The sequence below is a fragment of the Suricata suricatta genome, chromosome 5 (assembly GCF_006229205.1).
Source record: "Suricata suricatta isolate VVHF042 chromosome 5, meerkat_22Aug2017_6uvM2_HiC, whole genome shotgun sequence".
NCBI classification, from domain to species: domain Eukaryota; kingdom Metazoa; phylum Chordata; class Mammalia; order Carnivora; family Herpestidae; genus Suricata; species Suricata suricatta.
Window position 1 is genome coordinate 107,844,735 of NC_043704.1, and position 15,564 is coordinate 107,860,298.

Here is a 15,564-nt window from a genome sequence, read left to right on the forward strand (position 1 = left end):
TCTACATCAAGTCAGCACTATTTATATCATTTCAGTGAGTTAATTCCAAATCAAAATGAAAGATGAGTTACTCTGAGGTGACCTCCTTGCAGTCGGTTAGTGTTACCCATGGCAAATAACATCAACTGACTTCCTTACTTCTCCATAGATTTGGACATGCAGCTTTTTGGGAGGAGCCTACAAATTTTTACCCATCAAATTTATTAGTGTTCATATAGTAATACCATCAGCATGCATGTGATCCTATGAGCAAACATACAATCAACCCATAGTGAATAAAGTAATATATGGCTACAAAAGATAATATTTATTAAGGTATACTAACATCCAAAATGCACATACAATTTAACTATACATATATGGATATGTGAACTTAGGATGATCACAAAGAACAATTCATCTCCAAAATTGAGATCTTAGTAGCATTCAGAAAGGTTTTTTCTTTCAGTATCTTAAATTAAAAATGAGGGGTGCCTGGGGGGCTCAGTCAGTTAAGCATCCCACTTCCACTCAGGTCATGATCTCACAGTTTGTGAGTTCGAGCCCTGCATCAGGCTCTGTGCTGACAGCTCGGAGCCTGGAACCTGCTTCAGATTCTGTGTCTCCCTCTCTCTCTGCCCCTCCTTCACTCACCCTCTGTCTTTCTCTCTCAAGAATAAACAAACATTAAAAAAATTACAAATGAGAAGATAGGGCCCAAATATGAAAGAGTAAACCACATTAAAGCATGTATTTATGAAATAAAGACCATCAATATCCATTTCCAGAAATAGTATAGGAAAGGTAAATGCCCTGAACAAAACCTAATAAATATGCTTTTGAATATATAGGTGAGCTAACAAAAAAGAAAAATTTCAGGAGTCAAAGGAAAATACCTCACTGGAGAATTAGCCATCACAGGCTTAGGTTCACATTTACAGCACTGATATAATCAGCAAAGTTCAACTATTAGAGAGTCTGATACAAAATACATTTGAAGAACAATGACACTCCTGGGACTTTAGGCAGGAAAAAACATGCAACCTATCTCAGGAAAGACAATCCCTTCACCCAGTGAAAACTATCACTACTTATAAAGGTCTGCTGAAAATGAGTTTATCCTCATCCTCCAACAAGAAATCTAATGAAAGCATCACCTTTGAAAAAATGTGCCACACCAAGTCACTGTTCCTTCACTTATTTTCTCTATAGTCACTCTAAGTGAGAAAGCTGGTTTTGTTCATGTTACTTTCAATTCTAAATTCTACTCACTGTTCATTTTTCTCACTGTTCAGACATAATCTTTCTATAAATTGTTTTAAATATTATCGTATCCTCAAGTCTTATCATGCTTGTGAAGTAGAAGGAAAGAAGCATGAAAAGACATAGAAATATGGTCTTTTAAAATCCAGGCTTATTCAATAATCTCTCAACTAGAAACATAATTTACTTAATATGACAAAAGTTAAGAAGTTATGTACATATTTCTAGAAGAAAAATAGTAAATAACTAAGGGAAATTATTTTTTGAAGCAACTTTGTCTACAGTTATATCATAGAATTATTACAGATTTGGTGTAACTTCCTATACTTTCTTCCTGCATATATGAGTAAAATGATAATGAATTAGATGTCCCAGGGTCTTGAAGGACCGAAAAATTTTCTCAGTCTTCAGAGGAGTAAACTGCTTGCCATATTTAGTTTAATTTCAAAGTATATTTTATGTATTCAATCTGCTCAAATATCATAAATTCCCACAAGAAAATTCTATTTGCCAAAATATATTATTTCCTGACTCTGACAATTTGGCATTCTTGTATACAGATAATTTTACTGACTGAAATATTTTTTAAGGAAGAGGCAAAACATCTGGGTGATCAGCTTGTCTTAAGAATAATGAACATAAATTCCTGAGAACAGCAGCCCTGAATGTTACCCGAAGCAGGAAAACCGCTTGTCTGTCAGAAGTGAGGACGGAGCTGGTGTCCCCTCTTTGCCCTGTGGGTGAGTGTTCTTCACCTCGTGATTCCAAAAGTCACTCCCCAAAGACACTCCAGAGTATTCCAAAGTTCAGGAAAAGTTCTGTCTCCTTTAGCAACTTCCCCGAGGAAAATCAAACTGTTTGCAGAATAGCCAGCCACTTTCAGAGGTATGTGGGACAGAAGTCTGAGAATTTAAATCAATCTAGTGAACAGATCTTTTACTTTGTTTTTACTTTGTAGGACACTTAAAAAATTGAAGGCTTCATCCATTAATAAGACATAATGGAGATTTCTATACTTCAAACTACATGAGAGGAAAAGATCAGCTATAGTTCATGAGTAAAAGGACAGGTATTTGGATTTCCTGACACAAGTGTCAAAACCTTATGTATTTCTGTATTTATTTAACACACATTTACATCATACTGTGTGTCAGACACAGTGATGGGCACTGAGGAAATCAAAAGTGAATAAGACATTGTCAGTACTCTCAGGGAACTCACAGATTAAGGTAAAAAAAAAAAACATTGTGGACTTACAGATTAAGGTAAAGGGAACATTATGAACCATCACTTAGAATAATTGTGATTGATTTTTCTTTTGGATTCTCTCCAGTTTCTGCAAGAAGCGTGATGTTTGGAATAACAGCCACACTCCATGTTCCAGACCTTAGCAGTCGCTTGGGCCAAAAAGTGCTTCCGCAGAGCGCTGCTACTGAATGAAAAGTGGTCAGGACAACTTGCGCTCCCTATTTTCAAGTCACGGGAAAGTGACAAGTGCTAAGAATGAAAACTTCAGCAACAATTACCTGATCCTAAAAAGCCTATTTGATTTGGTACCAAAAAAGAAAAATATCATTCAGCAGTCAGTTCACCCCCAGGCTGGGAGGTTGGAAGCTGGTAGGAATAATACCAAGCCACTTATTACTCATTATGGCGCTTATATAACCCCATCTATTTTTACTACATCCAAGTGTAGCCATGTTTTTTTATTCTCAACAGACTGAATTTCTGAAATACACTGCTTGCATTCCACGGACTTCCCATACCTCAGGCCATAGTTCCAGAATCATGTCCTCAGGACTCCTTGCCAAAACAAGTCCATAATGGTGCCACCCTTTCTGTGCTCCTGCAGTATTCAGTCTGACCACCCACTCGGAGGCTCTAGTATGGTTGCGCTAGGGGGCTCTCGAGCCATGGTACCTTCCAGGAGAATAGGAATCACGTCTTTATAATTCTTCTGCACTTAGCATGTCACTGAGAAAAAGTAGGTTCTCATTAATGCCTATTCAATTTGATTCTTCAACAGAGTTTCTAAATTATAATTAGTAAGGAGAAAACCTTTAAATCTTATCAGTAAAATAGTTCTTTCAGGTTATGCAATAACTTTATAAGCTAGGACCTCAGATCCTAACCTCCCAGCATGATGCTGGACAGTAGAAGTGCAATGAAAGTTTATTTGCTGGCTCATGCATACACAATAAGTAACAATATGCTACTAAAGATGTGTGAATGAGTATATAGCTAAAAGCATCTATATTTTCAAGGCAAGAAGAATGATTGGTCAACATCCACTATACAAGAGTAAGTAATTAGAACTGCCATTTAACGAGTATGTTAATATCTTAAATATTATCACAATAGTTAAACGTAATGGACAGTAACACACAGAATCAACAACCCACAGTCTCTAGGATTACACTAGAGAAATCGAAATCTGCTCAAGAGACTGGGGATTTTTGACACATGGTAAGTGAATATTTCAGCAACAAATACTAGTAGTATTTATTCTCAAAATTAAAAAGAATGGATGGGGGTGAAGTTGAACAGGAAAAAGGAATTCTGATTTTGTTGGAAGTCTTTCATATTGTTTCAGTTTCACCAATGAAGTAAGAAAGGGTTGTATTTATAGCTTCTAACAATTCATCTTTACTGACTTAACTTGAATCTTTTTTTATATTGTGACACTGACATCATAAAGGCCACAGAAGATGAACCAGTGCCTCAAACAGACACTTAATTTTGCACTTTAATATGTTCTTATTTTATGAAAATGTTCTTACAAGTCAGTTTTAAAGCGTTCATTAATATTTTTTGGTTTCCCTGATAGAACTTATCTGGTCTCTAAAAAGCTAGAGAACATACAGCTGGTTCTTCAGAAAAATCAAAGAAAATACGATAATTTATTTCACAGTATATTATTAGTGTGTTTTAGAACATAGAAAATCTTTCTTTCAAACTTTTTAAACCCAGCATCTTTTCTTTTCCCGGAAAATAATTATTCTTTGTAAGGATATTAGTGCAATATGAAATGATTCGAGGAGGCATGGCTATCTGACACTTTAGCCCTTTAAGAAAGATTTGCTTATCTTTAAGTAACATCTAAAATGATGATCCTTGCTCTGACTAATGCCTCCCTAATTGAATTCCCTCCCAGTTCCACCATTCAGATTTTTCAGCCTATAGATTTCCCATTCTTTAATGCATCTAACATTAGCCAGAGGTATTGTTAAAATTGGTTCAGACCACATCACTGCTCTGCTCAGAATACCAGTAGCTTCCTATCTCATTCAGAATAAAGGCCAAAGTCTATATAATTCCCTGACAAGACCATGGGGTCATGGGCAACAAGACTTTTGGACCTCATCCCTCACATCCCTCCCCCTATTTCCCTCCAGCATCTTGTTCCTTAAATATGCCTAACTCACTCTCATCACAGGGTCTTGGCGTTCACTACTATCTCTGCCTAGAATGTTCTTTGCCCAGATATTTGCAGTTTCTCCCTCATTTCCTTCAGGCTTCAGCTCAAATGACATCTCACAAAGATCTTCCATGGCTGCCATATAAACCAGCAATACCCCCATGCCAGTGCTTAATTCCTTTTCCCTGCTTTATTTTTCCCCATAGCACTTATTACTAAGTGATCCCTAGTAATCATTTACCTATCTGTCATTTATTATCTTCCTCCTCTAGTAACATATAAGCTCAGGCAAAGCAAGGACTTTTGGTCTTTTTTGTTCACTGCTGTGCCTTCAATTTTTGTAAGAATGTCTGGACATAGTTGCAACTCAATAAATATTTGTTGTATTAATGTATTCACTGTTGTAAATAGAAACACATATTAATACTTATGAAACTCCAGCATGCAAATGTAGCACAACATTTCTCTCTGAAATCAGCTCCCTGAAAATTACATCTACATTAAATATAACTCCGTTATCTGTCATTAAAGAATTAAACCATTCTAACACAATAAAAGAGTACAAATGGAGGCCAACTTGTCATATGTCTAAATATTTCAGAATTAATGAACAACCTAAAAATGTTAATATATAACATGCCTTTCTACCTTGATAAATGTGCCTTATCATGGTAAGAACTTCAAGCCATATTTTTTGGAAATTATTTTAAAATAAATGAAAATTCAGTTCTATGCCTTTTTGCTTTTGTTTTGTTTTGGTGTGTGTGGGTGTGTGTGTGTGTGTGTATGAGAGAGAGAGAGAGAGAGAGAGAGAGAGAGAGAGGGAGAGAGAGAGAGAAAGAGAGAGACTGTGTGTTTTGCTTATTTTTGCCAAGAACTGACAGTCTTAAGAGTAAGAATTTGAGGTGCAGACTTTTTGAAAATGTTCTGATAATTTCATACATAAAAAGCAGTAGCCAACCTAGTCCTAATGGAAACAAATTTGGAGTAAGTTTTCATGCTGGTCCAATAGCCCTAGCTATTTTTTTTTCTGTTTTTTATTTATTTTTGAGAGACATAGAGAGACAGCACGAGCAGAGGAGGGTCAGAGAGAGAGGGAGGCACAGAATCCGAAACAGACTCCAGGCTCTGAGTTAGCTGTTAGCACAGAGCCCGATGTGGGGCTCGAACCCACGAACCGTGAGATCATGACCCGAGCCAAAGTTGGACGCTTAACTGAGTGAGTCAACCAGGCGCCCCGCTATTTGTACAAGGATACTGAACTGGGAACTGATACTAAAAATACTTTCAGCTTCTGATGCCCTTCTTTCCAAATAAACACTGCAAAATGATTAAGAGCAACAAGTATGTAAGTGAAAAAAAAATGAAAGGTTTTAATTCATGTGAGAGAGAATTATTGTGCCTTTGGGAAATAATAAAATGTGGACAACATGAGCTCTCCCCAAAGGACTAGATAATCCAGATGCTAAAACAAGACACAAAGATACAAATAATTCACTCGCCAATGTAATTCCAGGAAAACTTCTAAATAAGGCATAGCTAGTATGGTATCATTGTATTTATAAATCTTGAAATAAATGCTAAAAGTAGAACTCAAAGTACTAGCTTTCACAAGAAAGACAACAACAATAATAATAGAAATGACTTTGTATCATTTATTTTGTGTCAGGCATTGTTCTAAGTGCTTTTGATATATGAATTCACTTAACCCTAAAAATGAACACTTTGAAAAAGGCACTACTAATGCCCTCAACCTAAAGACAAGGAAAATAAGCCACTTAAAGTTCAAGTCACTTCCCCAAGGTGGTAATAGTTGAAATTTGAATTTAGTCCTGTAGTTCTTGAGTTCATACTCTTAACTACTAGTGCTACTCAACATTGCTTTTACCTTAAGCAATATAAACATAATTAAAATAATAACAGTACCTTAGGTGTATACAGTGATTTATGATGCATGAAATGTCACTTTACTTTCATTACCTTATCAGAGACTTATGAATACTCTATGTTACATGTAATCATGTTATTCCTGTGTTACATACAAAGGTTTTTAAAGGCTTTGCTCTTTGGATAAGCAAGGCAAGAAAAATATTCCACGTGTGAAGGAAAAATTAAGGTTGCACAGGATTAGTAAAGCCATTGGCTTTCCAGGCCTAATCTCCTTCAGGCAACACTTGGACAGAGCATATACGTTCATGGCCCCCAAACAAAAGACCTGACTGCAAAGATTGCAGTGTGAAACTCAGTTAGTCCAAGAGTCTGAAGTGAGGAAAGTAATTCTTCACTTGTGTTGCCATTGGTCTCAACATTCGTTCCCTTTTTTTATGAAATAGATAACTAACTTTTGCTTTGGGAAAAACTGCTCTGTCCATTATAGAATTACGGTATGTGATTTTGAGCCAGACCAGTCATGCATTTGAAAACACAAGTTGATTCATGCTCTGTCTCCGCAAAGTCTATGTGTTTCTGCTATAGTTACTCTAGCTCCTATCCTTTCGAAGTTTGATTGTTCACCTCCCTTTTCGCTGCTTAAACTCTTTAAAAAATTGTTTTTAAGCAGAACAATTAATTTGAACCAGCTTAATTCCAGTTAATTCTATTGAATTCCACTAAATTCTATTAAATAAGTTTAATTTTACCTAACTCCGATGAACTAGAATCAATTTCTGTTGCTTACAACCAAGAATCTTAACAGATCATTTTTATTGACTGATTGATTTAGAAAGAGAGAGACAATGAGAGAGAGTGGGCATGAGCAGGGGAGAGGGGGGAGAGATAAGCAGGCTCCCTGCTTAGTCCAGAGCCTGACAGGAGGCTCCATCTCATGATCCTGGGATCATGATCTGAACAGAAGTTAAGAGTTGGATGCTCAACTGAATGAGCCACTCAAGCACCCCTATTTATTTATTATAATCACCATTTTTAAGGCTTTTATTAATTCCAGTTAATAAAGAATGTAGTATTAGTTTCAGGTGTACAATATAGTGATTGTACAATTCCATACAACACCCAGAGCTCATCACAAGTACATTCCTTAATCCCCATCACCTATTTAACTCATCCACCCACCCATCTCCTCTCTGGTAATCATCAGTTTGTTCTTTATAGTTAAGTCTGTTTCTTTGTTTACCTTCCTCTCTTTTTATTCTCTTTGTTCACTTATTTTGTTTCTTAAATTCTGCAAATGAGTTAAATCATATGGTATTTGTCATTCTTTGACTAACTTAATTTTGTTTAGCATAATACTCTCTAGCACCATCAGGTCATTCTAATATGTATATATATATGCCATATCTTCTTTTTCTTTTTTAATATGGAATGCATGACAAATTTGCATGTCATCCTTGCATAGGGGCCATGCTAATCTTCCCTGTATTGCTCCAGTTTTAGTATATGCGCAGCCAAAATGAGCACTGTTACATTTTCTTTATCAAGTGTCAATGAACACTGAGGTTGTTTCCATAATTGGCTATTGTACAGAATGCTGCTATAAACATCAGGGTGCATGTATTCCTTTGAATTAGTATTTTTGTATTCTTTGGGTAAATACCTAGTAATGCAATTGTTGGATCATAGGGCACTTCTATTTTTAACTTTTTGAGGAAACTTCATACTGTTTTCCAGAGTGGCAACAACAGTTTTCATTCCCAACAACAGCGCAAGAGAGTTCTTTCCCCACATCCTATTTTAGTAAAACAGAGCTTGTGGACTAAGGGCAATGGATGCAGTGGTTATGGTGAGGATGAAAATAAGGGTAAGAAAGAAAAGGTGAGTGGAGGAGGTCATAGGTAAATGTATAACACAGGAGGGTTAAGGTTGTTTGGAACAGGCTAGTAAAAGATTAGGTGGATGTGAGTTATTACTGATATTCTAATTTTTGTATTGGGTGATGGGAACTTGGGTGTTTATTTTATAACAAATAGGTAACTTAATAAATAAATAAAAATACTTTGCATAACTAATGATGTAATAGTCATGAAAAATAAATGATTATCTTAATTTTGTGCACTTCAGGTAAAAAATATTTTTGTAGAGGTAAAAAATTTTAAAGAAAATTTTAAATTAGGAAATCCCTGAAAATGAAATATAATTTGCAGTGCAATCTACCCCTCCAAAGCCTTCTTTCAGACAGGCTATGGAAGCACCTAAAGGAGAAAAACAGAGTTCTCTCCAAAGGCTATTTAATAATATTTTAAATTCTAAAATAATTTATCAGTGGAAACAAGAAATAAATACTGAATTGAATTAGATTCATTGAGTTTCCTTTCTGGTGCTTTTATTCTTTTAGGGCATGATTTTTTTATTCGATAATGAAATGCACTTTCACAATCATTTCAATAAAGTCATCACCAAAGATTTCAAGTTCTTCATTTTATTTAGTTTTAAACATAGTGTTATCCTTACACAAACCTAAATTCTTATTTTAGAAAAAAGAAAGGTGGTATGCAATATAATGATTCTGATAGAACAAAACAGTGAGGGGTGAATGATCACTATTTGTACAGTCTTCAAATATGATAAATATGAAATACAATGACTAAGACAGCCAAAGGGTAAATTTCTTCAGAGACTATCATTTTTGAACACTGATCATAATTCCAAATAAGATCCTGATTAAAATTCTGAGGAAAAATACTTATAAACATATCATATTTTATTAACTTTAAAAACTTGCACAGTCTAACAAATATACAGAATGTGTATTTGTCAGAGTAAGAGTCACAACATATTAGATCTTAAATAGAATGAATAGTCAGTGGGAGAAAAGAAATAATGTTGAAGAATTCCAAATCCCAATATACTTTTGTACATATTTCTATGTGATTACTTATAGACCAAATACATGTAAGCTATACATCAAAAACTTAGATACTTCAAACTTTAGAATTGAAAAAGATTTGTTTGCCTTTTTAGTCTGATTTTCTCATTTCCTTATTTTAAGAATAATATCTGTGAAAACTCTCTGTGGAAGCTGTAGTTTTGCTCTTATTTTAAAATAGGAGAATTCTTAGGTCCAGAAAAGTTAAGTAACTTGCATTGTCACATAGCTTGTTAGTGGCCAGCCTGACTGGCCCCTAAAGGAGACCAATTCCCCTGAAGATGGTAAGCAAGCAAATAACAACAATAAAAATAAGTAATCTAAGTAATAATAAATGTTGTTAAAATGCTAAAACCGGAGAAAATGGTAGGGAAAATGGTAAACAGTACCATAGTGGAAATGAGATATTAAATTGGGTGTTCAAGGAAAGTATCTCTGAGAAATCATGGCTGGGATATGAATCATGAAGAGGAGTCAGCTGTGATAAACTATGTTGTGAATGAGGAAAATGTCAAAGGCAAAGCCATGGATCTCTTTCAACTGTGATAAAGTATAAAATAACATCCCACATGACCTTTTTTAAACCCCCATTTAATCCTAAAAGTCAAGTTCCTTCCATTATACCATGTTGTTTACATGTGGCTTAGTTTCTCATGAAATCTTTCCAAAAGGGAGAGATCACATATACATTCAGCTTATATGCAAATATATAACAAAATTTTAGTTTTGTAAAATGCTTTCAAACATATTATTTTATTTGACATTTACAAATAATCCTACACAGTAGGCAAGGTAGATGTAAATGGGAATGAAATGAATATCAGTTTTGAAGATAGGGTTCAAAGCCTGGTCTTACCACTAAAACAACTATAATCCTTGGGCATATAACTTTTAAACTCTCTGAAACTAGTTTCTTCAATGGTTAGAGTGTACCTTTTTTATAATATGTTGTAATAATAATGTAAAGATATTATTCAAAATGTGTTTGATGGAGGTATGTAGGAATTTTAAATAATGATTCTCAATAAATGCAATTTTCAGTTAAGGAATGAAAACTGGAACATCGAAAACTTTTTGTGGCATATTAAAGTCATACTACAGAAAGGTGTCAGAAATTTAAATCTTTTACATTTGGAACCTCTACTCTTCCTATCCTTTTAGCCATTGCCTAATTACATATAAACTCTATTACATAAGGAATCTTTGTGCTATTGAAACACGGCAATGTTAACAATCTAAATTACTTCTAAATATCTGTTAGTTATGGGTTGGGTTTGTCTTTTTGTTGCAGTAGGTTGTGGTACTGGTAGTAGCTTTTGTTGTTGTCGCTATTTACCATGGGGGGTTAGTTTTCGTTATGTTTTTCTCTGTTATTCTTAGGGTTGTATGATGTTTAAACACACAGGAAGAATGAAGTGTAACATTAATGAAACAGTGGTGTTGCCTGTTTAGATTTTGTGCTCATACAATCTTAGAGGGTTCTTTATGAAGATAGAGAAGGCTAACATGTTTTAAGTTAACCAGAAAACAAATGTATGACAGTATTCTCTCTCCATGTTTTAATTTAAGCTATTATATATTCATCCAAATAGTCCAACCACCTTTCCCATTACACTGCTATCTCAGGGAAGAAAATTATTCTGTTTTTAAGATTTAGTCAGAGGTTTAAATACCTTCAACCCAGAAATAACCCAGCTGCTCCTCGGAAACTTCCCTCAACTGAACTCAGATTTATGCAAGAATAACCCCATAGAGGCAAAAGAAAAAGAGTTTTCAAAGACAGAACTGCATTAAAAACTGCATATTTTGCCACACTTACACATCAAAGTTTACTCTCTACCTAGGACAATTACATTACAGTGTAACTATTATCTGTCCTTGATATCAGCATCAGAAACTCAATATTAATCCTTTGCGGACCAAATTAGATGTAGAACAGAAGATCAAGATGAAGTCCTACTTTTATGGAAAATCATACAAAGATGTTCCATTATCCTCACAGTCAGTTCCTATAAAATGTTACATTCAGGCTATCTACAATGAGAAAACTGAGATTCAGAAATGATAAGCTGGTTATTGAAGGCCACACAAAAGTGACAGACTCAAGATTTGATTCTCAGTCTCTGTAGAAGGGATCTTTCTGTTGTATATCATCTCTCCAGTGTAGAGCATCTTAAAGATTTCACAGCAATGTTGCATACATTAGCTCATCTCCAACCTAAATTGAGCTTATTTAATTAGCAGTGATAAAAAGAGAAGGCCAAATGCTAAATAGAATCAATTCAGTCAACCCTCCCATATTCACCACTTTCTGTTTATACTGTAATTACTCATTAATAATTTAAGAATATAAGCTCATTTGTTAGTGGGGGGAAAAGGAGTTGGGACGAATTTATAAGCAGTGATTAATTTTTCAAGTATATAGCTGGAAAAGACAAATTGCTTTCCTGCTTCCTTATTATGCTAGCTAATGCTTATCATTTCATACACATGTCAAATGCTAATTGATTAAACTTTGAAAGAGGAGCCAAAGAACAGTATCTCACTTTGAAATATCTTTGAGAACTTCAAATTAAAATGAACAGAAGATAGTCGGGGGTGGAAGGAAACTCACACTCTCTTCATTTCAAACCAACAGCTCACAAAAGATACCAATTCAAACCTCCCACCTGCTTGGCAATTTGAGAAAAAAGACCAACTTACTAACATGCTCTTTTTAGTTAATTCTAGCATCTTGATGGTAAGAGGGCATTTGTATACTTGTTTTCATTCAGTAATCTTCTGTTTGCATCATTTTCCACATGATAAGCCCACAACTCAAAGCAAGTTTAATTTTTATCCCTGATAAAACTAATCTGGCAGCAGGCAGTTTGGAAGACTTTTCTGCATAGCAAATTAGCTGTTAGGTAATTTCTCCAGGGAAGAGTGGGAGGAGCCCTGGGTCTTTTAAAATGCCAAGTAGATCGTTATTGTCATCACATCTTTTTTTTTTCCTTAACAGTTAACTTTAGGTGTCACTGAGAGAGAGAGAGCTAGGGTCCTTTAGAAATTGAATACGGATTCTCTGATAGTGAGCTCAGGATCATAGGTCCATGGCCAGGAACTAAACTATATTTCTGATCAACTACTTGGCAAATACATGTCATTACATGTAATGGAGAATTGCCCAAAGTGTGAAGCCCTCACAACACACAACACACAAAAGTCAATTCCATACTCTCACTGCTTTGATTGCTCAGTGAAAGCAACACACTCAGTTAATAGGGAGAAAACAGCAAATTTCTATGAATACTGAACACTCAGAGCAGTCACTCAGCCATCCAGGCCACCACAAGGCTTAGTTGCTAGTCCATTGCTTCCATTTCCCTTTTTTAAGATCTCCAGAAAGTTGCAGTGAACAAAAGGTACTCCAATTGCCTCAAATAATTAATGTGTTTCAAATGTGTCTTTCCAACAGAACATGATTTAGCTATTAGCCTGACGAAATGCTGTTATAGTGTCTTCCTTTGGGAACCAAAGATTCTTAGAATGTCAGAGGTTTATAAAGACTATATCTTTGCAACATTCCATTTAATACCAATATCTATAGAATTTCTTTTAACATTGCTGCAATTATTCTTTAATGCAAAACAACTAGTTGCAAAGGCTAGTCCAAAATCAGTTCAAATCTGAAGAATTCACCTATTTAACGGGAATGCAATTTTATTACATTAGTAACATTTAATTACAACAAAAAATTATGAAAATCTTAGGTGGAGGTTTTCAGCTAGAAGTCAGATTTTCATTTACTCTCTGTACATATTCAGTAAAAATTGATTGAAAATAGTTTTCTTAAAGAGGCCACGCTTTCTTTTCTCTTATTCCAACTTAAAAATTAGTTACTAAACACACACACAGAGACACACACAATTTGTTAATAGAAAATGTAAAGATGAATCTCAAATGAATCTAAGAAGAATTACCACAAATTATGAATTAATAAAAACTTTAAGATTTTACTATAATAAAAACTAGGTTAAATCATCTTTTTATCATTTATTGAACATTTAACATGTAGGCAAGCTCCTTCTGTAAATGTATTCAATACATTAGTGAATAAAATAATCTGTGACTGAAGGGAAGAGAGAAACAATAAGAATTTTGGATAGTTCTAAGTGCAATGCAAATAATAATAATAATAATAATAATAATAATAATAATAATAAAGGATAGGCTAGGGGAATGGGGAGTGTTTGAAAGTACAAGTTGTAATTTGAGATGTCCTGGCCTGGTTAGGCCTCATACAGTAGGTTATATGTGACCCAGTTTAAAGTAAGTAAGGAGGGAATCATGCTGGGTCATGAGTTTTCTGGCAAAGGGAAGGCAAGTGTGAGGTCCCCAAAGTGTAAATTGCTGATGGGTTTAAACACCATCAAAGGATTAATGTGACTATAGCAGACTCAGCAAAGGAGAACACAGGAAGAGAAAAGGACAATGAGGCAATCTGGAGTGGGGATAGGAGGCCACAGTCAGGAAGGATTTGGAAGGACTCACTTTCACTCAAGGAAAGAGGGAGCCACACACTGAACACAGCGTCTGGCTTCTGTGGGTTACAGGAAGGCAGGGGTTGAGACAGGGGGACCAGTTGTGGGCTAGTCTGCCAATCAAGGTAAGGGATGATAATAGCTTGAACCAGTAAAGTAAAAGGAACAAGCAGCTTCAATGGCACTCACCTTAGATCTCTTGGCCTCAAGAACCTTGTGATCCCTATGTAACAGGATTTATTGTGCTATATTATCATATTTCTTTTTGTAAAATTTCTCCCTAAATAGACTGTGAACACCTCATAAAACAGGGACTATATCTTACTCATTCTGTACTGTCAAAGCTTAGGACTCTGCCAATCATTTGAAGGTACTCTATGCACATTTGTTGAATAAAGTTAAAATTAATCTCAATAAACAGTATTGGATTTTTTATTTCAGAATAATTTTAAACATAATCAAGAAATTTTAAAAAATGTTTGAATATTAAAAAGCCAGCCAGAATTACTAAGCTGTGAGATAGCAAAAATATAATGTATTTTGAGCCTTATCCCACTGTGAAGTAATTCACATTTAATGGTGATATGTGACTCTTAATAGTATTATATCTTTTCTACAAAAGTATAACAAATTTCATATTATTTAAATTTGGCTATTGAAGAAAGAATGCCAAACCCTTTAAAATCTTAACTGTAGGGGCACCTGGATGGCTCAGTCAGTTAAGCGTCCGACTTTGGTTCAGGTCATGATCTCAAGATTCACAAGTTCAAGCCCCACATCGGGCTCTGTGCTGACAGTTCAGAGCCTGGAGCCTGCTTCAGATTCTGTCTTCCTCTATCTCTGTCCCTCCCCAGCTCACTCTGTGTCTCTCTTTCAAAAATAAAATAAAGACATAAAAAAATTAAGAGATCAAAACAAAAACCAAAATCTTAACCCTAAAAAAAGATGACCTGTTTTCAGAAGTAATTACTCAGGAGAGAAACGAATCTTTATAAAAACCACAGATTAAATAGAATGCAGTTACATTATGGAACTACAAATAATACATTATATAAAAATGTAGAATTACATTTGTGCTCCGGGTGCCTTTAGGAAGAGCTATATTAACATAAAATTGTTGGGTCTGCTTTGAAAAATGTTTCATGGGACACAAAGAGTATAAAAATGCCAAAACCTTCCATAAAAAATGACTGAGGATGATTTGTAAAATAATGGTTTTTAATCCTTATTTATGTCTTTAACAGGAATATAGAAAAGAATATGGATTTCTCTTTTAGAATAATTCATTTTTTCTGATCAAGAAAATAAATTACATAATTTTTTGCCAACAAAACATTTTCTTGGGGTGCCTGGGTGGCTCAGTCGGTTGAGCATACACCTTTGGCTTGGGTCATAATCTTGCAGGTCATGGCTTTGAATCCTGTGTCACGCTCCATGCAGAGCTTGCTTGGGATTGTCTCTCTCCCTCTGTCTCTCTGCCCCTCCCTCACTTGCACTTTATCTCTCTCAAAGTAAATAAATAAACTTTAAAACATTTTCTCTATTAACATGTTGGTATATTT

The 15,564-nt window shown here is 34.9% G+C and overlaps 1 non-coding gene across 1 annotated transcript; it reads right to left on the reverse strand.

Annotated features, from left to right (window-relative positions):
- Nucleotides 1–7,967: 7,967 nt before the first annotated feature.
- Nucleotides 7,968–8,072, reverse strand: LOC115293026. Its single transcript, XR_003909299.1, has one exon. It is a non-coding gene; the product is annotated as a U6 spliceosomal RNA (small nuclear RNA).
- Nucleotides 8,073–15,564: the final 7,492 nt, after the last annotated feature.